The sequence below is a fragment of the Gossypium arboreum genome, chromosome 5, assembly GCF_025698485.1.
Source record: "Gossypium arboreum isolate Shixiya-1 chromosome 5, ASM2569848v2, whole genome shotgun sequence".
Classification (NCBI taxonomy): Eukaryota; Viridiplantae; Streptophyta; class Magnoliopsida; order Malvales; family Malvaceae; genus Gossypium; species Gossypium arboreum.
Genome location: NC_069074.1, coordinates 41,247,101 through 41,273,914, shown reverse-complemented (window position 1 = coordinate 41,273,914; position 26,814 = coordinate 41,247,101). Strand labels below are relative to the sequence as shown.

At 34.7% G+C, this 26,814-nt stretch overlaps 1 long non-coding RNA gene across 1 annotated transcript; it reads left to right on the top strand.

Moving 5' to 3' along the window:
• Positions 1-1,655: 1,655 nt before the first annotated feature.
• Positions 1,656-4,243, top strand: LOC108449945 (uncharacterized). Its single transcript, XR_001866185.2, has 2 exons — positions 1,656-3,033; positions 3,791-4,243. It is a non-coding gene; the product is annotated as an uncharacterized LOC108449945 (long non-coding RNA).
• Positions 4,244-26,814: the final 22,571 nt, after the last annotated feature.

Below are 26,814 nucleotides of genomic sequence, written 5' to 3'. Positions count from 1 at the left end.
TATTGAACTGCTATCCGGCATCCTATTCTATGATTCTGTTGTTAGTTTAGTTTTAGAGTCAAACTAGGCTCATGTAGCTCACCCCCTCAGTTTTCTTTTTCAAGTATTTTCTTATGCTGTTGCCGGATTCGGCACGACGGTGGCCTCAAGCAGCCACGTTTTAGAATCAACTTTAAAAGTATTTTCATAAATTTCACATTTATAAATAAACGGTTTGAATTGTAATTTTTATTTTGAATATTATGGTATGAATTTTGGGTTTGACACACGTAAGCGTCTTTTGGACTAATTTTTTTGTAATATTGGGATTTTACAATGAAGAGTTTTACGTAACTTAAATAACGTTTGTTTTCTAGTTGGTTAAACTAAAATTTTACCTATGATCACTTCGATGATCAATATAACCTCGAGATTTGGCCTAAACTCCTAGGCTGGGTTTTGGGGGCGTTTCAAAAATTGAGGTACAATTTATCCTAAATTTTTTTTATTCTTATGTTTGTGGAGGGCATTTTGGTCCTAAACATATTGCATATAAGGTACTTGAATGTGGATTATTTTGGCCACACATCTTTCATAATGCTTACTTATTTCGTAAGACTTGCATAATATGCCAAAAAGTGGGTAATTTAAGCCAAAAGAATGAGACGTCCCCTAACACCTATACATGTATGCAAAATTTTTGATGTATGGGGCATCGATTTTATGGGACCATTTGTTTCGTCATTTAATAATGTTTATATTATTCTTGCTATAGATTATGTGTCTAAATGGATAGAAGCTAAAACAACTCATCGTGCTAATGCTAAAACTGTAGTGGATTTTCTAAAGAACTCTATGTTTTCCAAGTTTGGCACACTAAGAGCATTAATAAGTGATCGAGGAATGCATTTCTGCAACAAGGTAATCGATACATTACTAAGAAAGCATAGGGTTACACAAATGGTTAAGTGGAAGTTTCGAACCATGAAATAAAGTCAATTCTAGAGAAGACCATGAAACCAAATCAGAAGGATTGGAGCCTACATTTAAACGTTGCATTGTGGGCATACGTACTACTTACAAGGGACCTATAGGAATGTCCCATTACCGACTCATATTTGGTAAATCGTGTTACCTTCTAGTGGAGTTAAAACATAAGGCATTTTGGGCTGTTAAACAATGCAACATGGAGTTGGACGCCGCAAATGATTATTAGAAATTAAACATTCAAGAGCTTGAAGAGGTTCGGCGTGATGAATATGAAAATGCCTAAATTTATAAAGACAAAACCAAGGTGTTCCATGACCAAAAAATATCCCACAAATAATTTTCAATATGTCAAAAGGTGCTACTTTACGACCCCGCATTGAGGATTTTTGTAGGTAAACTTCGAACCAAATGGTTTGGTCCTTTTATTATTACTAAATTATTTCCTCATGGTGCAGTTGAAATTAAAAGTGAGGAATTTGAGAAATATTTTAAAGTCAATGGTCAAAGGTTGAAACCCTTTTATGAGAATTTCCAAATACACATTATGGAGGAATTCTTTTTCGAGGAGCCAGACGAGTAAATTTATAGGACGTCAAGCTAACAATGTTAAATAAATGCACTTTATAGGAGGCAGCCCATATTTTTCTTAAGTTAGTTGATTTTAAATTTAAGTTTAGTTTGAGAATAAAATATATTACTTAATCTATTTTATTGCGTCTTTTTTCAGAAACGTGGATAGAGTCTATCATTTATCTAAAAATTGGGATCCGGTCGTGGCGTGGGCACGGTCACGTTCAATGTTGCCATTTTTCTCCAAATAAAAAAACTGATACCCAAACCCAAAATTTCAAGAATCCAAGTAGCCCAAAGAAAGAAAAAAAAAAGAAGCCCAAACAACCCAAGCCCAAAAAGAAAAATGATGAAAAACAAAGAAAACAAAAAAAACACAAATAAAGAACCCCACGTTTAGAACCCCCATCTTTTTTCTTTTCTTTTTTTTCCCTTTTCTTCTTCTTCACCCATCTTCCCCAAACAAAACCCTAACACTATTAGATCATCAAGCTGCCGCCGTGTCGCAAGCTACCGCCGACCCCTTTCGTCATCCTACGTTATCGTTGATGACCAAGTAGCTGACGGTCAAACCCCTTCCATCGTATGTCACACGTCGCCATTACCATATCCACCAATTTTCCATCAAAATTCCATCATTTGCAAGCCAAAACCATCGTCTTTCCACCTTTATTCACACCTCTCACCACCGAGCTTGCTCAAGTAACCACCATCTCCACTTGAACAAACCAAAACCTCCTCTTTCTTCACCAAAACACCACTGCTCATCCCATCTTCTTCACTCTCTCATCCCTTCACCGTGCACCACCACTGATCGAGTTCCTCCATTGCCAAACCTTCACCTTAACAACCACCACCTTCTAAAAACCTAACTGCCACCTATACAATAACAAACCTCACCATTTTTCCCCATTATCGCCGCCCTTCAAAAACCCCTCCCAACCTTAAAAGAAACGATTAAAACACTCTACACAAATTGCCCCAACGTCTTTTCAACTGTCCATTACCATTCGTCGTCACTACACAATCGTTGTCGATTGATTTTTGAGCCCGAAAATAGACCATGGTTCACACTAGAAACCAATTGGCTGACAGATTCCCTGTTCCACTTAACAAAAGTCAAAACTAATTTTCAACACCACCAGTCATCGACCTTAATGGGGAAGATCCAAAACCACTATCGATACATATTGCTGGACTGAGTCGACTCCAACTTCGAGGAAGCCCGATATCGGTTGAAATAAAAAGTCCACAAGTTTGTTCTGGCACTTCTAACGACATAAGGTATAATGTTCCAAATTTTCAACTTGTTTTACCCTTACTAACGTTTCCTACAAGTCGTATAGACAGAGTTAACACTTCAGGTCATAATGACGCTGAGCCGCTGAACCTATACAATGCCGCCAGAACAGAGACTTCGAGGGTCTCTAAATTTCACGATATCGAAACACTGTGCAAGATACAAGAAAATTCAACATCAGCCAATCCCAATCTGTAAATATATCTTTCTCTTTACCTTTAATAAACTTAACATGCATGATTCGATGTTTAAATTTTGCTGCTATTGGTTGGACATCATACGCAAATATTTACTATGCTCAAATTATGAACTCGTGTTTGAATTTTATGCAACATTTAGTTTTGATATATCTGCAGTTAGGACTGTTGGAACCCGGAACATAATTAAATTCAGGTTGCTTGGTCATTCATCTACTATCTATTTCTGAATTTAACATAGCCATAGGTTTTGTTATCCCTGACGATGTTTAGTCCAACTCGTACCATACTGCTCTTCTAGAAATACCTAGTGATTTCAATGCCTATTTAGCTTACTCAGTTTTGACTAACTTAGTATCCCAATCTTACAATTTTAAGACCTCTAAAGCTTTGCCAGTGCATGAACCGACCTTAAGCTACATTTATAGGTTTCTCACTTTTATTTATTCGGGCCGCAATGATTCCACGTCAGTCTTAACTAAGACAAAATTATTTTTCTTATGGTGCATACATTCTGATTTTAGGGTCAATTTAGGATATTGGTTTACGCGTAGTTTTCATGCTGTAATTCGGGCTCACCGACCTCTCATAGTTGGCCCTTATATCACACATTTAGCTACGAATATTCTTCCATCCGGAGTTGATTTTTCATCGCTAATGTATGCTTATAATATGGATCCTTTCGATGAATATTGTCTGGATTTTATGGGTTTTCTTGTCGGCACTTCTACCACATTTTATTTTGTTCCCCCAGGTACACGAACCACTCGAAGCAATAAAGTTTTTCGGTGAACATGCGATCCACCTACTAGAGAACAAAAGGAACAACCACTTCCCTTTATGGAAGAACGACTTAATCACATTGAGACTAGGCTAGCAACAATGGAGGCCAACATCTCAAGCATCCTCACCGTACTAAAAAGCAATTACTTCCACTATACTCCGGCCCATTAAATATACACGGGGAGTACACATTACCCTCAACTTTTGTTTTTTTCTCTTTTTTACACATTGAGGGCAATGTGTGCTAAGTGGGAAGGGACATGCCATGCTATTTATTCTTTGCATGTGTTCATTCACTAAGATAGCTCCTCAATTTGTTTCGAAAATGAACCTCTAATTCTTATGCTAAGTTTATTTAAATAATTGGGTGAGTTATGAATAACTATTACTTACTTGATCAATAAATATTTTGTAGATTTAAAAATGTTATGGCTTAGTCAATGTTTCATATAAATTGTCGGCTCTTTTAAACTTGCTTAATGAATGTACTTATTTAAATAAAAATAAATAAATAAAAATCTGCTAATGGCTTTGTTAAGAGTGAAGATTCAAAAATGTGACCGAACTGAGTAATCAGAATGAGGTGCTTGGGTTCTCATTTCATTTCGTGTCAAAAGATTTGAGCGACAAGCTGAAACTTGTAACACTCCGCTAATCGAGCTACCTTAAGAAAAGAGAAATAAATTCATTAGGGACATTCCAAGCTGAGTAATCGGGGTGAGGTGCTTGGGTTGTCATCTCATTTCGCGTCAAAAGATTTGGTTATATCTCAAATTCCTTAAAAAAAGAAAAGAAAAGAGAGAACATGTTGAGTTGAGTAATCGGTGTGAGGTGTTTGGGATGCTACCTCATTTTGCATCAAAAGACTTGACCATGTCATGAATAAGTTCAAAATATATACAATAAATTGAAATATATATATTGACTATGATTGTCTTGCAAGTTCGATTAAACCTAAATTTAGTGAAGTAGTTGAGTTTGACATACTATTCAAAATTTTATAAAATGCTTATTAATTGAGTCTAGTAATTATTTATTTTTGATTCACCTAATTGTTTACATGATACTTGACTAAGAAAAGGGGTTTGATTTCGAAAAGGATTGTCGAATAATTTTTAGTGAAAATCCTGCTTGAGGATAAGCATCGACTATGTAGGGGGCAATTTGATAGCAACATAAATTTGTGTTTTTAATGTATTTATTTTTCGCTAATTATCGAATAAGATGCTACAAAACTTGGGTTTTTCTTATCAAGAATGAAGTTCATGTGTTGAAATTCAAAATCGTACAAAAAGGGGCTAAATTGGAACAAAAAGCAAAAATGAGGGGTAGATTGAAAGATTAAAGATTTAAAGTTGGCTGGATAAAGATTAAAGATTTGAAATTGGCCAGATAAAGATCATATTATTTTTTATATTATCAAAATCCTGTAATTAGTTTAAATTTGATCTTTAGTTTAAATTTGATTTTTAAATTTTTATTTATTTAGTGATAATGTATGGGAAAATCTAGCTAAACTTTAGCATTAGAAGTAGGTATAACAACCCATTTTTTAGTGAAATTGGAATAGTGGTTTCGGGATCACAAATCCGACCCAAAAATAAAATTTATTTTTTATTATATTATATGGTCCGTATTATGATAGACATGTTGTGTGAAAAATTTGATACTAAAATTTTATCGATTAAGTTACGAGAAGGACTAAATCGCATAAAATGCCAAAGTTGAATTCTAGTAGCTATAAGGATTAAATAGCTATGGAATTCAAACCTAGAGGTCCTTATATGGTAATTAGACCATTAAAGGAAAGTATGTAGAATTTTGGTGACTCAACCATGGAAAAATTAGAAAATAGTAGGGAATAAATTGGAAATTTGAAATATAAAAAGAAAATATCATCTTTTTTTGTCATCTTTAACCCCAAATTTATATGGAAACCCTAGGAGAGAGAGAACAAACTTTCAAGGCTTAATTGGGTAAGTTTCCTTGTCCTATTTTTAGTAATTTTGATATTTTTGAAGCCGAGATAACTTAAACTATCTATTTGGAAGATTAATTTGAAAAGTTAACAAAGTATGAAAAATGGTTCATGGATGTATATGCTGAAAATTAGAAATTTATGGTAGAAAATGAAAGGTTGTTAATAGATAAACAACTTTTACAAAGTGATTTTTGATGAAAACATGATTTAGGGACTAAAATGTAAACTTGTAAAATTGAAGAAAATTTATAAATTTTTATGAATACATGTGCTGTAAATTTTGTAATGGGATTTTGGTTAGGCTTGATATAGGGAATAAATTGCACAAGTTTCATTTGTCGAGCCTAGGGACAAAATTTGAATTTATGGAAAAGTTAGGGGAAAAATGATAATTTTGCCTAGGATGTAAATTGAATCCAAATAAATATGAAATATGTGAAATTGATGATTAAAGCTATTTATATAGATCCCGACAACACAAATTCAAGGTTAGATCGAGGAAAAGAAAAGGTTTCGAATTAGTAGATTTTATATGCAAACAATTGTCGAGGTAAGTTCGTGTAACTAAATCGAGCATGTAAATATGTTAATTGAATGTTGTGTTTGTATGGAATGTGACTTATATTAATGTACATTATTTGAATGTTATAATGAAAAATATAATACATGCTTGAAATAGTGAAAAAGGGTTAAGTCCCAATTGAATATTGGATTCCGATGATTATATGTGCTTTCCCGAAAGGAATAAGGTCCTGCATTTGTTGTGGACAGGATTTAGCTCGGATGAGTAATCCTATTGACCTTGTTATAGAAAGGATTTAGTCCAAATGGGTAATCTTGATATAATACCTCTCGAGTATATGTTATGATTAGGGTTTAGCCTAGACTGGTAATCCTAATTGAGCTCTTCTGAGCATACGTTATATAAAGGATTTAGCCTGGACTGGTAATCCTGTTATACGATATGTGGCTCGAGAGTGTGTTCCTTGAGTAAGTGCCCTAATGGGTACCCTCGAATAAGAATTGACGGATTATGGAACCATACACCTCGAGTGTACTACTTGAGCATCCATTAGAATTTCAATGATTCAACAGATATAAAACTCTTGACATGGCATGAGAATTATGAGATAAAATGATAATGACTCGAAAGAATATTGCATGATGAGCTTATCTATGTTTACTTGATTGATATGATGATTTTGGTGACTAACATGTTTGATTGAATGCATGTGTTTAGGTAATTTTGCTAATGGATGGAAAACATGTTATTGTATGCTTAGATTTAATAAACGGGATTGGTATGTTCAGTTTTCGTTATACAACTTACTAAGCATGTAATGCTTACTCCATTTTATTTTTCCCCTATTTTATAGTGCTCGGAAGCTCGCGAAGGTCGGAGATAATTGGAGCATCGTCACACTATCATTTAGCTTATTTTGGGTATAATTAGTAAAATCATTTTGGTATAATGGCATGTATAGGACAGCTTGGCCATTAGTGGCATGTTAATGATACTTGTAATCTAGCCATTGGAATGGCTAGTAATAGTCATTTTAGTATGATTAAGTAGGTTATTATGATATAATCATATATGATATGTTAATTATATGTGATCAAATGATGTTAATGCCTAAGCTAATCCAAGGTAAATTTATAAACACATATGCATGTAATGGTATGCCATGATGAATGATGGAATTGTGTGATTTTAATGCTTGAAATGGTTGATATTGGATGTGTGTTTCAAGTGCAGGTCTTGGGTGAAATCTTGGGTGAGAAATAAAGCTAGAAATGGCTTTATTTTTTCCACACGAGCAACACATAGGCGTGTGTCTAGACCGTGTGTGACACACGGCCTAGTAACATGGGAGTGTAGTTAGGCCGTGTGTCCCTTGCACCTTAATTTTGAGAAATATAATGCTCAAAATTGAGCACACGGCAGAGACACGGGCCTTGTCTCAGCTATGTGTGCTACATGGCCTAGAACACGAGCATACGTCTTGGCCGTGTGAAACCTGCACCTAATTTAAAATTGAATTAATTAACCACACAGCCTAGCACATGGGCATGTGGCATGGCTGTGTGCACAAGTCAGAGAGTTACAAGGGTCGAACACGTCCTATAGCACGGGTGTGTTCTAGGGTCACATGGGCGTGTCCCTTGGATCACATGGGCGTGTGAGCCCTGCACTTTGAAAAATTTTTAAAATTTCATGAAAAATTCTTGGAGGTTCCGTTTGAGTCCCGAATCAATTCTAATGTTCGTATTGGACCTCGAGGGTCCAATTAAGGGATGTTCTGAATGACCTTGGTTAACGAATAGGAATTTACATAAATTATTTGGAAAATGTTCTAAAAGTTTTAGTAATGCTCTAAAACCTTATTTCGACAATAGATATAGGTTAAGGGTGTTACATTGTGACACCCCTAAAGTGACCCTAGTCGGAAAGCGGTTTCGGGACCGCTAAACTGAGTCACCAAATTATTTAAATATGATAATTATTGTCTAAAATATGTGAATATGAATGTGTGAAAGTTTTAAGCTTTGATTTAGTTAATTGCATGTGAATTTAGTTAATAGGACTTATGTGTGACACTTTTGAAATGTGATAGGTTAATCTATAAGGATCTATTAGTGCATGTAATCAAAGGGGTGGACTTGCATGTCAATTTCCCCCATTTAATTACTAGTGGCCGGCCATGACAAAGGGTGATGGGTAAAACATGTCATAAACATGTTGTGCTAATGGTTTATGTTAGACATAATACAATAAAGGGTTAGTAATAAAATAAGGAGATGGAGGGTGATGAAAACAAAGAAAAAAAAAAGTGTCCATCCTTTAACATTTCTTTTGGCCGAAAATTCTAAGGAGGAAGGAAGAAGAAGAGGATTTTCTTGCTTCATGTTTGGTTGGTTGGTGTTTAGGAGGAGGAAATGTTGAAGAGATTCGGCCATGCTTGTAGCAAGGTTAAGGTAAGTTTGATGTTGTTCCATGAGATTCATGCATATTTTTGATGTTAGTTTTAGTTCTACCTAGCCCATGGTTTAAATCTTGCTATGTGATGAAGATGATACTCGGCCATGGGTGTTGTTTTCTTGGTTGGTGTTTGTTTCATGCTAAATCTAGATGAACAATGGGGGTTGTCATTTAGGTTAAGATCAAAGAAATTAATCTTGTTAAAACTTTGAACTAATAATGCCCATATGTGTGATAGGCGAACATAGACTTTGTTTAAAGTCTTGGTCAAAGGCCGGTTAAGTGTTTTGGAAATGATTAAGCTAGGTGTTTGATCTTTTTGGTTCGGCATAGTACATAAAATGTTGCTAGATGGAGAAAAAATTCGCCGACAAGAGGTGTGCTAAAGGCGAATATAATTTTGTATATTAATGAGTAATGCATGTGTTGAATTGATGGAATGGAGAAGATGTTTTAATAGTGCATATATGTGTATTAGCCAAGTTTTGAACTTGAAACAAAATGGTATTTGGTCAATACAAGTGACCATACTTGTAGAATGTATTAAGTATGCAATCGGCCTCCACATAGACATGCATGTTCGGCCACACGAATGAATGCATAGATTGATGTTGTACATTCGGCTATAGGTAAGCATAATGATGATCCTATCTTGACTTAGACAATCGGCTCAAGGAGAATTTGTTAAGTGCTTAGTTAATTGATATTAGGTTAATGATGTGTGTATTTGGTCATAAAGGTGCACATGAGGAAATGTTTGATTAATTGTTCTAAATTGCTTAATGTGATTAAAAATGCGGATGACCATTTTGTATTTGACCTAAAGGTGGCCATATGACCTATCAAATTCATTGTCATATTCGGCCATAAGCTAGCATAATGAGACTTTAATAAGTTAAATTTGTTTGAATTAGCTCAAGAGCTTAGAGGACCAAAGTTGGATAAAGGAAAGGAAAAAGTGATCGAATAGCCGCCGAAATCGTTCGACAACATCCGAGGTAAGTTTTAAGTGATTAAACATTGAGTAAATTCAATCATAATAGGACATAATGAGTTGATTTAATAAGATATGATGTGGCCATGATATGTCTTAAACTCAAATGGTACGTTCATAAGTGTTTGGACTTGGAAATTTAAGAGCAAATTGTAATAATTTGCTTTGGACAGCAGCAGTAACGTGATTTTAGAAAATCACTATAAATTGTTGGTGTGGAATTATAGGCTGAATAAAATATGTAATCAAGGCTTAATTAGTCTAGTTTCTTATAAAAGAGACCTTGTGAGTAAAGAAATTTCCTACAAAGAGATATTTAAAGTTGTGTGAGATGGTGTCAGAATGACTCCGAAATCCCCTGTTCTGTTTTTAGAAAATCATTATAAATTGTACAAAATGGTTATAAGATAAAATTTATATGCTTAGACTCCTTAATGAGTCTAGTTTCAAATGAAATCAAATACAACACATTTTGAATTCTGTAAAATGAGAAATTTGATTCGTAGTGAAGAGTGGTCAGATTAGTCAAACAGTGAAACAGGGGAAACTTTAAGAAAAATCTGGTATTGATTGGCCAAACCTAAAATTCTGGAAATTTTATGGATGGAAGATATATGAGTCTATATTCAGGAAAAATTAACGGCAAGTGATTTGGAGTTTTGTAGCTCCAGTTATAAATAATTTAGTGACTATTGCTCAGGAAAAATAGCTTGTGCTGAATTTGAGATTATGTTGTAAACCTTGATAAACTTGTTTTAGTTGCTCATAAGCTATTGATTAAACCCATACGTGAATTCTAAATTGTGATATTGGAAAATGATAGATGTAGATTCAGCCAAGACAATGTGTATACGTGAAAGTATATGTGGTATGTGAAGTATATTTGGATAATTGTGATGTGAATACATGAAAATTTATATTTTGATTTAGGATTTTATGTGATGAATGTGAACATGCGTATGTGTGATAAGGCCGAATGGCCAGTGTGATGGATGTGAACATGCGTATGTGTGATAAGGCCGAATGGCCAATGTGATGAATGTGAACCCGTATATATATGTGTGATAAGGCCGAATGGCCAATGTGATGAATGTGAACATGCGTATGTGTGATAAGGCCGAATGGCCAATGTGATGAATGTGAACCTGTATATATATATGCGTGATAAGGCCGAATGGCCAATGTGATGAATGTGAACATGCGTATGTGTGATAAGGCCGAATGGCCAATGTGATGAATGTGAACATGCGTATGTGTGATAAGGCCGAATGGCCAATGTGATGAATGTGAACATGCATATATGAGATAAGGCCGAATGGCCAATGTGATGAATATGAACATGAATATATGTGGTAAGGCTGAATGGCTAATGCGAAACGTGTATGAGATGGATATGTGGTAAAGCCAAATGGCTAATGTGAGATATGTATGAGATGTGTATATATATATATTGTGGCCAAATGACAAACGGTGAAAGTTGTGTATTATTAGATTTTTGATGAGGCAAATGAATTACAAATATGACAGTCGATGTGAATGTTGTAACATGTGATTAAATGTACATGAAACTTGGAAATATATTCCGGGTAAGACCCGATGACTACGTGTGGAGATTATGTCCGGGTAAGACCCGATGACTACGTGTGGAGATTTTGTCTGGGTAAGACCCGATGACTACGTGTGGAGATTATGTCCGGCTAAGACCCGATGACTACGTGTGGAGATTTTGTCCGAGTAAGACCCGATAACTTCATGTGGAGATTTCGTCTGAGCTAAAGGTCTCGCCGATAATTCGAGTAGAGGTTAGAGCTATAAGACTTCGTAATAAGAATTGCATATAAATATATTCAATGCGAAAGGTTAAACAGGTATGTACTCCAAGTTTATATGTGAGCTTGATTTGAACTAAATCATAAGGTAGTTATGTGATGTATATGAGAGCAATCTATGAGACTATTCCTATGATTATGTGACTTCGGATTAGTGTGAGAGGATATGTGAAATCATACAATATATCTATGTCACATGAGCTCACTTTTATGTGAAAGTTTATCTGCCTATTGTATATGATGAGATGTGCATATTCGGTAAAGGGATGGTATGCCCGAAGGAAGAGTGAAATAAAAATACGAACAACTATGTTATAATTTGATTGTTATCTGTTGTCACTGCTTAAAACTTACAAAGCATTGTAATGCTTACTCCGTTTACTTTGTTTTCTCTGTTTTATAGATCTCATTGCTTGAAGCTACAGGCTCGGGGATAAATCGACAACTAGTCACACTATCACTATCCTTTGCTTGTTCTTGTTATGTTTAGAATTATTTTATGGCATGTATAGAATAGACTAGTGGCGAAAGAATATTTTTGGTTAATGTATATAAGCCATGCGAAAATGGCATCTTTTGAATGTTTACTTAGAAGTTTAAATTTTATCCTGGTCGTGCTTAGTACTTATTTAAATGAATGATCTTTATTTCAAGAAAAGTTCAAAATTTTCTTTGTTCGACATGAGTTACAAGTCCAGTAATGCCCTTACCTATTAAAGCGACGATTACGGGATAGGGGTGTTACATACATTTAGTGGTATCAGAGCTACGGTTTAGCTGATTCTCAAATTTGACGTAGCAAACACGAGTTTAGCTATACATGTCATTATATAAATTGTGATAGTGTGATGACTCCAAATCATTTTAAATGTGTTTTACATATAGTAATATCATCCAATTGAGCTAGAGCTGAATCCGAGGAAGCTAAGAGCAATACTTCAGCTTCAGTTCACAGAGTTACGTCAGCATGTGGTAGTGAAAGGCTCATTTCTGAGGGCCAAAGTGAAGAGGAAAAACAAGCCTTCTTTCAAATGATGAAGGAATGGTTTACCCAGTATCTGAGAACAAACCCTACTGTACAACGACCTCCCCCACCTGCTTACTCTATTTTATTTTCTCCCTTTTTTATAATGCTTAGAGCTCGCGAACGTTGGAGATCCTTGGAACATCGTCACACTATCTTCTAGCTTATTTTAGGTATACTTAGTAAAATCATTTTGGTATAATGGCATGTATAGGACAACTTGGCCATTAGTGGCATGTTAATGATGCTTATAATCTAGTAATTAGAATGGCTAGTAATGGTTATTTTAGTATGATTAAGTAGGTTATTATGATATAATCATATGTGATATGTTAATTACATGTGATAAAATGATGTTAATGCCTAAGTTAATCTAAGGTAAATTTATAAACACATATGCATGTAATGGTATGCCATGATGAATGATGGAATTGTGTAATTTGAATGCTTGGAATGGTTGGTTTGGATGTGTGTTTCAAGTGCAGGTCTTAGGTGAAATTTTGGGTGAGAAATGAAGCTAGAAATGGCTTTATTTTGTCCACACGGGCAAACACACGGGCGTGTATCTAGACCGTGTGTGACACACGGCCTAGTAACATGGGCATGTAGTTAGGCCGTGTGTCCCTTGCACCATAAATTTAAAAAACAGAATGCTCAGAATTAAACACACGTGCAGAGACATGGGCATGTGTTACATAGCCTAGAACACAGGCATGTGGCATGGCTGTGTGCACAAGTCAGAGAGTTATACGGGGTCGAACATGGCCTGTAGCATGAGCGTGTCCTAGGGTCACATGGGCATGTGAGCCCTACACCTTGGAAAATTTTTGAAATTTGGCGAAAAATTCTTAGAGGCTTCGATTAAGTCCCAAATAGATTCTAATGTTTGTATTGGACCTCGAGGGTCCAATTAAGGGACATTTTGAATGATCTTGGTTAATGAATAGGAATTTACATAAATTATTTGGAAAATATTCTAAAAGTTTTGGTAATGCTCTGAAACTTTGTTCCGACGATGGATACAGGTTAGGGGTGTTACACGTTGATTCGAGTTGGGCTCTTCAGATCACAAGGCTGTCAAAACCTTAAATTACGGGCACTGTCACGTGCTTAGAAATTCAACAAGGGTCAATTTGCAGGTCATATCAGAACCGACTACAAAAGGAAAAGCTAGTGGTATGAGGCGTCCTCGACCGCTATAACCAACTTATCGGTTGGAATAAAAAAGCTTTTTTGAAGGATCGGTTCAAGTTCGGGGTGTACTAAGGCTAAGGCTGAGCTTTAAAATATTTTATTTACCCATTTATTTTATTTGCTTAAATTTATTTTTGCAATTTCGGATATGTTTTTATTTTATTACATTACATATTTATTTATTTTATTTACTCTATCAACTTAAACCCCCATTTTATTTTTCAGCTTGCAACGCACAGGTCATGGGCATGACTATATCATGGCAATAATTCAGGTCATGAGAAAAAGGCTAAATTGGATAACCGGTCCCTGTGGATATTGCTCTATGCTACTATTAAGTGTTATTTTGTCGTAGGAATTTATATTTAGTGTTTTCGACGCCCATCAACTATCAAGCTTAATAATATATCATAAAAATTCAAGAATACCACAAATTCATCCATGGTAAAATTCTAAACATTTAATATTTTTACAAATTAGTCCACAATTTAGTTAGATTAAGCTACAACAATCTCGAAAACACAAAAATCACTAAAAATAGATAGGAAATTCACTTACAAGCATTCAACATAACATGGTTGATTCTCAAAGCTTTGTAACCATGGAGTTTTCAATTTTAGAAAGAAAATTAAAGAAGAAGATGGTAGCATTATGTTTTGTTTTTTTATTTAATTACTTAATTATCATTTTAACCTTTAATATTAATAAAAATTCTTAACATACCATGCTAAATCATCCATCACATATATAAGGTCTAATTACTTTTTAAAGTCCTTAATTTATGCTTTTATAATCATTAGGCACATATAATTTAATAGAGATTAATTTTTCAACTTTTACAATTTAATCATTTTACTTAATTAACCATCTAAACGTTAATTTCTAATCAAATTTTAATATAACACTTTAATAACATTATAAGTAATCAATAAATAATATAATACTAACTCATTAGTCGAATTGTGGTATCAAAACCACTATTTTGACACCAACGAAAAAAGAGCAGTTACAAAAACACTAAGAATTTATATATCTTTGTGATATTATTATGAATTATGTGATTTAATTATAGGTTATGATTAGATAAAGAAATATATGGCCATAAGAATATGATAGTTTTACGATTGGATGCATTTGAAAGATCTCCTATCTAAAGCTCGTTATGATTTAATGCACTTGAAGTTGCAAGTTTTTTAAACTATAAGTATAACTCTATAATATTCAAAATAAGTTCTCAATTAAAATTATGTGAATAAAATATTATTGATAAGAACTTGCAAGAGAAAACTTATTCAACTTTTCATACTTCAAATGTGCTCTTACAATAGTAATATCATGAAAAAAACACTTCAAGAGTTAATATCATGTTTACTTATGATTGAACAAAAGTTTTTAATCACGAAACCTAACCATTCCCTGAGAGAATGTAACAATATGTAATTAATTTGAAAGACATAATCTTGGACATGGATATAGTAAGTCGGACTATAATAATAGTCATAGGGGATGGTAGTAATAAATTTTCTCACCACTAGAAGCGGAAAAATGAAGAAAGTAAGAAAAGAACAAGAATTCCCAAGAAATTTTTAAGAAGTGGAGATAACTTATTTATCAATATGGTATGGAAGGTCATTAGTCACGTACCTGTCGTACACTTAAACATTTAGTTGAACTCTATCAAATTTCTATCAAACAAAAAAAAATGCAAAAATGAATAATAAGAATGATGTTGCACCAAATTTGGCTTACTAGATTTATGATAGTGATGAATCTAAACAATAAAGGGATATTGAAATTGTCTTTATTATGGTGATCTTTTTAAATATTAGCATGTCAATTTTAGGATTTCTATAATCCATATTAATGAATTTGTTGCTAAAATTTTTGCTATTGATACTCATTACTAAACTTTAAGTCAATGATTTGATTTTGATATTTATATGCAATCTTATGGTAAATTTTTTAGGATTATATGTATTTTGTTAAAGATGGAATCTCTAGTATGAGTTGCAGCCTTTTTCTGAATTGTGACACTCATTACTTGATTCTTAGATATCTTATTAGTAATATTTCTTTTCACCACTAGAATTGAAAAGATAGAGATAAATAAGAGAAGAGTTCTCGATATAAACTTTCAAAGAAGAGAAACAACTTATGTATAAAAAGTTATTGGTTATGTACCTGTTGTACACCTAGAAAATAAGATTCACTCTCAAAGTTTGCTATTAATAAATTTTTATTGGATTCAAAGTTTACTACTGGAGTTTAATTTGCTTACTTCTTAATAAAATTGTCAAGACTCAATGTAAAACAAAAAGGTACATCTTTAAATGTTAAATCGACTTGATATATGGTTTAAATATTTGAGATGCTCTTCTTTTTAAGTTTTGGTTACATGAGTTAGATATTATTTTAAACATCTCATCTGTTCATGAAAATGAATATTAACTAATTTATTTATGTCACTATAGTAAGTTTTATAATTTAATATATTTGATTAAAACATATCTAGTATGTAAATTTGTGTTAATAAACCAATTAATTTTATCATTTTTCAGATTTGATTTATTTCAAAGAATTGTTAAAGGTAGTAGTTCATACATTTTATATTATTCAATTTGTTAATTATTTAGAGAAATGCACGAGCAATTGTAAATGAAAAGTTCTATGAACATGAATGGTTGGATTTTGAATTAAATTTCATGCATGTTTACGATGATGATTATGACAAAATTTGCTAGTTTTTCATTATGTCATATTTTTATATTTGAGATGTGACTTTTATTCATATATTTAATTTAGGTTTGTTTATATACATGACCTAACTAGTTATTCTTGGTAGTTAACTGATTTTGCAAAACTCTTGTTAAAAGGGCTTTAAAATTATTTTGAATTGATCTCATATCTTCTTATGGCTAAACATTCCCCGAAGTGAATGTAACAATACATAAAATTATGAAAATTTAACTTATTGTCATTATTGACAAATAGATAAGAAGATGGATGATTCAAAATGTTGTCAAATGTTTATTCTTAGTACAAAATCCTTAATGATTTGTACTAATTTATCATTCATTGAAGCAAATGATATCTATATAATCTTATTAGTAAAAATATGATATATGCTTACATTATTATTTGAATTATTTTTTGCACATTCCTCAAGTGAATTTTGCAATAAATATAATAAATTTTATAATCATTTTTATCATTAAAGTCAATTTGGACATTTGAAGATTTTGGCATATTCCATGTAGTGAATATTGCATATAATTGTTTGGAAATTATATTTATTTTTTGACTTAGTGGTATTATAAACTTCACATTGATTTAGACATTTCCAATGGTAAATATCACAATAGTACTTATATATAGATACAAAGTAAAAGAAATGACAGTAAAATTATCAATGTGTCACCATTTATATTGCCATTATTAGTACAATTGAAATGCATGTTAAAGTAAACTAGAAATTTATTGATACAAATACATTTACTACTTGGCGTAACCGGTTAGACCATCTGAATCATATATGATACGAAAATTAATTGAGAATTCATATAATTAATTGAGAATTCATATAGACATTCATTAAAGAATCAAAAATTCTTTAATTTAAAATTATCATTTGTTGCTTGTTCTCAATGATAATTGATTATTACAAGCTTACTAGCTAAAGTTAAGATTTAATGTCTTGTATTTTTGAAATGAATATGGGCCTATTCATCCACTATGTGGATGATTTTAATATTATATGATTTTGGTCGATGCATCTACAAAATAATCACATATGTTTTATCAACTTGCAACCTGTCGCTTGCAAGATTACTTATTTAAATCATTAATTTCATATTATGCAATTAAGACAATTCATCTTGCTAATGCTTATGAGTTTATATCTCATTATTTTATTAATTGTTGTATATGAGTTTGAAAAACTTTTGTAAAAGCTTGCTTTTTTTTTTTTTTGCACATAATGGTTTAAAGAAATTATTGATTGAATGTATATAATGCCCCAAACCTAGCCTAGACGATAAGGTCAAATCTAAAGGGATTACGTTAGTTAATTTTTAAAGAAAACCTAGAAGTTATAATCCTAGCTTTCAAAGTCAAGAATTCTGAAATTAATATTTTTAGTAAAACACTTACATGTTATTTTGGAAATTACACACAGAACTTATTTATTTTACAGAATAGCTCTTAACATGGTCTCATTTGAAAACTTCTGATTTCAGTAAGTGTTAAGAAAATATAAATATGGTAAACATTCGTTAAAAGCTATTTATTCGTTTACAGAATAATACTTAAGAAATTACTTAATTTGCATTGAAAATTTTTCAGAGTTTTAATTTTGAAAATTGAAATCCATTTTGTTAACTTAAGTGATTTTGTAGTTTTATATTAAAAAATATCAACTACCGATGAATAAAACAAAAACCAAAACAAAGCCCAAAATTAGATTGCAATCCCAAAAGTCCAAAATAGATAATTATGAAAACCACCATATTTTAATTAACTGAGAAAACAATATGAGCTCCAGCATGCCATTCGATCCTAAGTTAAAAGATTACCTGAAAGGTCAGAGATTAAAAAAATGGGTGAACTATAAAGCTTAGTGTGTAACAAACTCAAATCGAGAACTCAAATAACACAACCAACAATCCATAGAATCATAGAAAATTTCATAATGATCATTTGAGCAAAACTGAGAATGCGTGCTTATGTCAATATAGTATTTTTCAAAAAACGTAATGTATATCTTTTTTTCAGAAAACATCGTACTCAACTCCGCTACACACCAAATAGAGTTCCCCAAAACTCATCCATCCAATCACACCAACATAACAATTATGGCCAATTCCACTAGTGATTGTAGTTAAAATTGCCAAATTGAATATATATGGACAAACCACTATATTGCAACCAAGCTACCAGAACAATATATGTGTGTGGTCGAGCCACCATAAATACAAACAAGATGCCAAATAGAAATATGGATAAACTACCAGATAATGCAGATCATTAAATGGTTAGAACTTCCTCCATACCATAATATCCCAACCTCATGCAATGTGACATGGCATGCATAAACTAAAACAAAATGATAAGCATGTTGAATATGCATTCATATTCTTAACAAAAACCAATAAGCATTTGATTTCATGTTTTATAGATAAATATATCAAAATTACAGATCACGTTAACTAGAAAAGCCACAATGTCACATGCATGGTCATATAGCTGATTCATAAATACAAATTAGCATAATCACACATCATACACACATATACAGACATAGCGAATCAAGACATACCATCAGAACTATCAATATTAAATCATACAAATATATTTCATGTACCTTAAACATATCATACACAGAAGCATATTAACATATATATTGTTTCCAAGCCTTAATTAAGCAATATGGGCCTTACGAAAAGTCTAATAACGAATTTTAGAGTCAAATGTGCCCAGGTGAAATTTTTAGAAAATGGTCCCATACGACCGTGTGGCCCACACGGCCCATTTGGCGGTCTGTCACATGGTCATTTGTCACACACGGCCATGTGGCGTTGACAGTCTAGATTTTCAGCTTTCAGCCATTTGTGATTTTTTGTGTTTTTGTTACACACCTTGACTATTTTTTATGCGAAAACACCCATGCGACATCCAAAACCTAAAAATGTTAATTAATTCACCAAATTAACAATGATTGCACATTGATTAAGAGGACCTAATCCTCAAAATTTCCTAAAATATCAATCAGACCCATATACGAATAAACTCAAACAGTTGCGTATCAATACTAAACGCTTACCCTTGTACATAAACACCAACACACGAACTCAAATCACTGGAGCATTGTCGATTGTTAATCATTCCTCTCTTATTAGAAAAACCAGTAATCAAAGCTCACTTAAATAATTAACCTAAGAGGATACCTATCCAAGCCAATTGAGAAAATCGTACAGCTTAAACACCATAACCATAATCACTTACCCGATAGGAGCATACGTCGACTATGCAAAAAAGGGAATCAGACAAAAGGAAACAAAAGTAAAAAAGAAAGGAACACAGAAATGGAATTAAGGTGGCCAAAGAAAGAAAAATAAAAAAAAACAAAATATGAACAAAGGGGTAAGGGAAGAGACATTAGACGTGGGAAAAGGGGAGAAAATTTTGGGATTTTTCAAATAAAAATATATTTTAAAAAAACAAACAACCACTCCCCCCAATAACCCCACTAAACTAGGTACCCTATCCCATCAAAATTCCTCAAAATTCAAATTCTAACTAACCACAACTACATATGCGGCAACATGGAGAAGCAAAAATATTTCCATTTTGCTCGTGCAGGGACTCGAACACAAGACGAAAGGGTAAGTTAACACCTTACAACTAAACCAGCAGGCTTAGTCTGACACAAGTTCAACAAAAATAATTTTTAAGTCAAATAAACAAAGATAGAGCTAGGAACAAAAATAATTGAATTTTCCAAAGAAAGAGACTTGAACACAGCACCTCAAGCACACATCCAGAGCACTTACCTACTGAAGCAGATCACTTAACTTGACAACATTTTCACAATGATAGCTCAAAATCAAGACACGGCTACACTTGATTTCACTAACCCAATTTTTAAGATGTGACAATGCCTCTTGTTAATATCTAAACCATTACTTATGAGAACTAAACTTCCTATTTCAACATGAGATTATGTTGATTTATGTGTTGTACATCTCAAGCCAATGAGTTATAAATACTCCTTATTACAATTGGTTTTTGGTGAAGAGCTAAAAATTTCCCATCTTTGAATTTTTATATGCGTATATATGTTCCAATTGCTCCACCAAAATGCACAAAGATGAGTGAATCCTCAAAAAAAGTTGTAAACATATATTAATTATGTGTCTCCTTATATTTTAAGATGTTTTGAATGTATTGAAGATTCAATTATGACATGATTTATAATTACTATTTTAATTTGATAGTTTTTCTGACATTAGGGGGAGAAAAATAATAGCTGAATGAAATCACTACTTGTAATGAGTTATCATTATCTAGATCCTTATAGAGAGTAATTTGAACCAAAAGTTCAAAAAGGATAACTGACTTTATTACAAGTGTAATAGTTCGTTTTTAGTGAAATCGGAACAATAGTTTCAGGATCACAAATGTGACACCCCTAATGTGACCCTAGTCGGAGAGTGGTTTCGGGACCACGAAACCGAGTCGCAATAATAATTAAGTGTTATATTCCGTGCTTATTGTATGTGGAATTGGTATGCGTAAATATTTCGTGTCTCGATTTTTATTAATTAGGTGCAAATTTATAAGAAAGGACCCATGTGCTAGGACTTGAAAATGTGATAGGTGTATTTTTAAGTGGCCTAATAATGCATGAAGTGAAATAAATGGAGTTGCATGTCAATTATCCCATTCCCTAAGGTGAATGGCCGGCCATGACAAATTATGGGCAAGGGGAAACATGTTCCCAACATGTTTTACTAATGGATGATGTTAGAAATGATAAAATAAGAGTATGAAAAAAAAAAAAGTGTTCATTCTTCTCCATAGGCTTGGCCGAATGTCCTAAGGAAAGAAAAGAAAAATTTGTTCATCCTTTCTCATCTTCTTGGCGAAAATACTAAGGGAAAAGGGGAGGATTTTTGCTTCATGCTTGGGTTGGAAGAGACCTAGAAGGAGATTTGGCTAAGTTTACATCAAGATTAAGGTATGTATGAGGTTGTGTTGGGAGTTTCATGCATGGTTTGGTTACTAATTTGATGTGCATGTTAGCCATGGCTCAAATCCTTGTTATGCCATGGAAATGGTATTTGGCCAAAGTTGTTATGGTGATAAAGCCATTGCATGCTAAGTGTGAAGCTTGATGATGATGCATGCAATGATGGATTGTCTACTCTTGAGTAAGATTTTGAGTTTTCTTTTGTGTTTAACCATGATTGAAGTTGAATGGAGCATGATTTTCATATTCGGCCATGATGCATTCATGAACATGGTTCATGCTTCTTGCATGTTAGTTAAAATTTGTATTTTGGATGGCTATGGACATCTTGAAATTCGCCATGCTCATATTGTATATATATGTTTGCACATGATGTTTTGGCTATGAAGTAAGTGATGAATATATTGGTTTAAAGAAGAAGATGTGGAAGAATGCTTGTGAAATTGCAAGCACAATTCGCCTAGCACACATATAAGTGCTTGATGCTATATTATAAGTTTTGGGCCACAATGTGCAAAGCATTAACTAGTAAAATGCATGCTGTTTTGTGAGGTATTAAGTGCAAAATTGACCTCAACATGTACATGAATATTCGGCCTTGGGTAGCCTATTGAAGGCCTTAGCTTTTCCTTGATGCTCAAATAAATTGTATTGAATTGCTTGATGTAGTATAAAATGTGCATGACCATTGTGTATTCAAGCTAAAGAGTGGCCATATGACCATTTAAAACTCCTTGTCATATTCGCCATAAGCAAGCACAATGAGGTTTTAATAAATTGAATTTGTTTGAATTAGCTCAAGAGCTAAGAGGGCCACAATTGGACAAGGGAAGGAAAAGGTGATCGAATAGCCGAAAAAGCCGTTCGACAACATCCGAGGTAAGTCCTCAAGAAGTGACCTTACTTGAATTATGTGAGATGAAGTATGGATGTGTATGATTATTGATTTATGTGTGTATGAGAAATTGAATGATACCCGGGCTAAGTCCCGGCGAATATGCTTGTGAATATATGTGCGTTTGAGCCTTAGTAATGTGAAAATGAAATATGTATGTCCAATGATTATTGATGTATGTGTACATGAGAAATTGAATAATATCCGGCTAAGCCCGAAGACAATTATGCTGAAATCATATCCGGGTTAAGACCCGAAGGCACTTGTGCTAGTGGCTATATCCGGGCTTAGACCCGAAGGCATTCGTGCGAGTTATTCTATCCGGGCTAAGACCCGAAGGCATTTGTGCACGTGATTATATCCGGTTATACTCCGAAGAATCTTGGGCTGGAGGTGAGTGTTGGTTGCTGTAATGAATTCAATTAGTACACTCGAAAAGCCCAAAGGATAAGGTACGTTATATGTGCATTGGAAAGTCGACATGTTTGAGCAACATTCGCTCAATCGACTAATGAATTTCAGTTATTGAATTGATTGATACTTTGTGAAATTATATAATGATGAAGTGTGAAGTAAGAATGTGTATTAATGAAATGATGCATTTGGCTATGTGAATGTATTGCTGTAATTAGAGTTGATTATATTCCTTGAAACTTACTAAGCATAAAATGCTTACCCGTTGCTTTGGCTCTCGTTTTCTAGATTTCGCTCAAGCAATCGGATTTGGGATCGTTGAAGTCGAAGTCATCCACACTATCAAGCCTCCATTTTGGTATAAATTTTGGTTGAACTTGAAATGGCATGTATAGGACTACCCTTGTTGGTTAAATATGTTGTGATGTATATATATACGGCCATGCGAAAATGGCTCGAAAAAGGAAGCATGAACTTAGACTAATTGTGGTTTGTATGTATATATTTGGTGTCATGATGTGGCTATGGCTTGGAAATGGGAATGTTGGTCATATGATCAGCCATTGGCATGGTTAAAATGATCATATATGAACCTATGTATGGCAAGACTAGTTGGTTCATGGAGACTACCAAATAGGTAAGACCTACCTTAAAAACAGATGCTGCCAGCTGCAGTGACGTGAATGTGAAAAATCACCAAAATTCGTAGGAATGGAATTAAATAGTGAATAAGCTATGTAAATGAACCTTGATGAGTCAATTTTCATATGGAAGAAACGAAATGATCATAGGAGTTACATGTTAAGAGATATTAAAGCTATTGTGAGACAGGGCCAGAACGGTTTCTGGGTTCCCTGTCGCAACTTTAAAAATTTACTATAAATTATCCAAAAAGAATTAGGAGACATACCTTATATTTACAGATTCCATTTTTAGTCTAGTTTCATTAGAAACAAACGACACCAGCATTAAAGCCCTGTACAGAGAGATATTCAAGTTATACCGCGCGAAGGTCAGAGCAGTCGATCCCTGTAACATGGGTGACTTTAACTAATAAACTGTACCAACTGGCCCAACCAAAATTCTAGAAATAAATCCATGGATGGATATATGAGTCTAAATTCAGGAAAATTTACGAAACCAGTTTCCGAGTTTTGAAACTCGAGATATGATTTTAAGGCGACAGTGATGCAGTTTTCCAGCCTGACTGAAAATGTCAAATGGATGGGCAAAACAAGTGAACTTGGCTTGTTAACCCTCGTGTCCGACACGGCGATGGTCTCGGGTTCGGGTGTTACAATTTTATTGGTATCGAGCCACGGTTTAGTCGATTCTAGGACTACCGTGATGTGTTTGGGGTCTAGCTATACATGCCATTAAATGATGAATTGATAGTGTGGTGATTTCTGACAATTTGACTTTGTGTTTGTTTATAGCAATGGATCCCGATCCCAACCGAGCGATAGCTGATGATGTGGAGAGTGTGGCGCTGCTCCCTCAAGGGACAGCGCCGCGGACTCTCAACCTATGGCCAGCAATCCTAATGACGAGGCTAGGCAAGCCTTTTATAGTGTGATGAACGAATGGTTTAATCAATACATTCGAACCAACACGGCTGTTCCACAACCTCCATTCCCGACAAATGCAACCCCCGCACCTACAATACCTCCGGTGACTGACCAAATAAGGTCAAGTAAGCCCCGATCGATAGGATTCGAAAACATGGGGCCACTGAATTTAAGGCTACGGATGATGATGATGCCGGAGCGAGCTGAATTTTGGTTAGATAACACTATCCGGTGCTTGATGAGCTATCTGTACACCCGATGAGTGCTTAAAGTGTACCATCTCCTTGCTACGCGAGTCCGCCTACTATTGGTGGAGTACTCTGACTTCTGTGGTGCCTAGAGAGCAAGTGACTTGGGAATTCTTTCAAACCGAGTTTCCGAAAAAAGTATATCATCGAGAGATTCATCGACCGAAGCGGAGGGAATTTCTTGATCTTAAGCAAGGTTCTATGTCCGTTATCGACTACTGACGAAAGTTTGTGAGGCTTAGCCGACGCTGCGAGAATGCATTTCGTCCGAAGCTATTATGTGTAAACGCCGAGGATGGGCTGAATGATGATATAAGGATGTTTGTTGGCATTCTCGAGATCGAGAGTTCGTAGTACTTGTTGAGCGAGCTTGTAAAGCGTAAGAGCTTAGAAAGGAGAAACAAAAAGCTGATGTGGGGCTGGAGAATTCGAAAGAGGTCCTCGGAAAGTCTCTTCAACAAGCATCGAAGAGATTTCGAGATGATGCGAGCAGTCTAGAGGCTTTTCGGGCTTTTCTAGACGAGGATGCGATCGACCCCTGTGACCACACGAGTCACCTCGATCACCGGTGGTGGAAATGATCGCCGAGAGAGGGCGAGTGTCCACATTGTGGCAAATGGCATTCGGGAGCTGTTGGTTTCGTGATCGCTCTGCTATAAGTGTGGATCGGCCGACCACTTTATGAAGGATTGCCCGAGGATGCATGAGCAGAATGTAAGTCGAGTGCAAACCGGTGCTACCATCGCCGAGGTAGGCCACCTAGAAATATGGGCAATGTCGTGGCGGTCGAGAGGATCTAGAGATGCTACCATCGGATCCGAGGCTCGTGCTCTGCTAGGACTTATGCCATACGCGCACGCCGAGGATCTGCCTCTCCGGATGTTATTACCGGTACTTTCACTCTTTTCAATACAAATGTGATTGCTTTGATTGACCCTGGTTCTACTCATTCATATATATGTGAAACCTTAGCATCCAGAAGACTTTGCCCATTGAGTCTCATCGAGTTTGTAATTCGGTGTCAAACCCTTGGGTCATTACGTGCTTGTCAACAAAGTGTGCAAGAAAAGTCCCCTAGTGTTCCGAGGTTCTTGTTTTCCGGCGGACTTAATGCTTTTGCCATTTGATGAGTTCGATGTTATTCTTGGTTTGGATTGGTTGACCATGCACGATGCGGTTGTAAATTGCAAGAGCAAGACTATCGATTTGAGGTCGCGAATAATGAAATAATTCGGGTTGAGTCTACGGACTTAAAGGGTTGCCACCGTAATATCGCGATGTTGGCCCGAAATATGTAAGAAAAGGGTGCGAAGCGTACCTTGCGTCGTGTTCGATGACAAGGAATCGAGAAGAAACCGAATCTGTGCCGTGGTTTGTGAATACCGGATGTTTTCCCGAAGAATTGCGGGTTTACCACCTATTCGGGAAATAGAATTTGGCATCGAATTGGTACCTGATACCACTCCAATTTTGATAGATCCGTATTGTATGGCACCAACGGAATTAAAGGAGTTGAAAGCTCAGTTGCAAGAATTGGTGGATAGAGGTTTTGCTCGCCGAGTTTTTCGCCTTTGGGTGCGCCGGTGTTGTTCGTGAAGAAGAAGGATGGAACCATGCGATTGTGCATCGACTATCGTCGACAATAAAGCGACGATAAAGAACAAATATCCGTTGCCACGTATTGATGACTTGTTCGATCAACTGAAGGGAGCCTCGGTGTTCTCGAAAATAGATTTGAGATCGGGCTACTATCAATTGCGAATCCGAGATTCGGACGTGCCCAAGAGCGCCTTGAGCGAGATATGGTCACTATGAGTTCCTAGTGATGCCGTTTGGGCTCACTAATGCCCTACGGTATTTATGGATTTAATGAATCGGATCTTTAGACCATATTTGGATCGATTCGTAGTCGTGTTCATTGATGACATCTTGGTCTATTCAAGAAATGAGACGAACATCTTTGAACACCTGCGGTTAGTCTGCAAATTTTACGGGATAAGCAATTATATGCTAAGTTCAGCAAGTGTGAGTTACGGTTAAGAGGTTAGCTTCTTGGGTCATGTGGTATCTGCGATCGGGTATTCGAGTCGACCGAATAAAATTTCAGCCATACTTAATTGG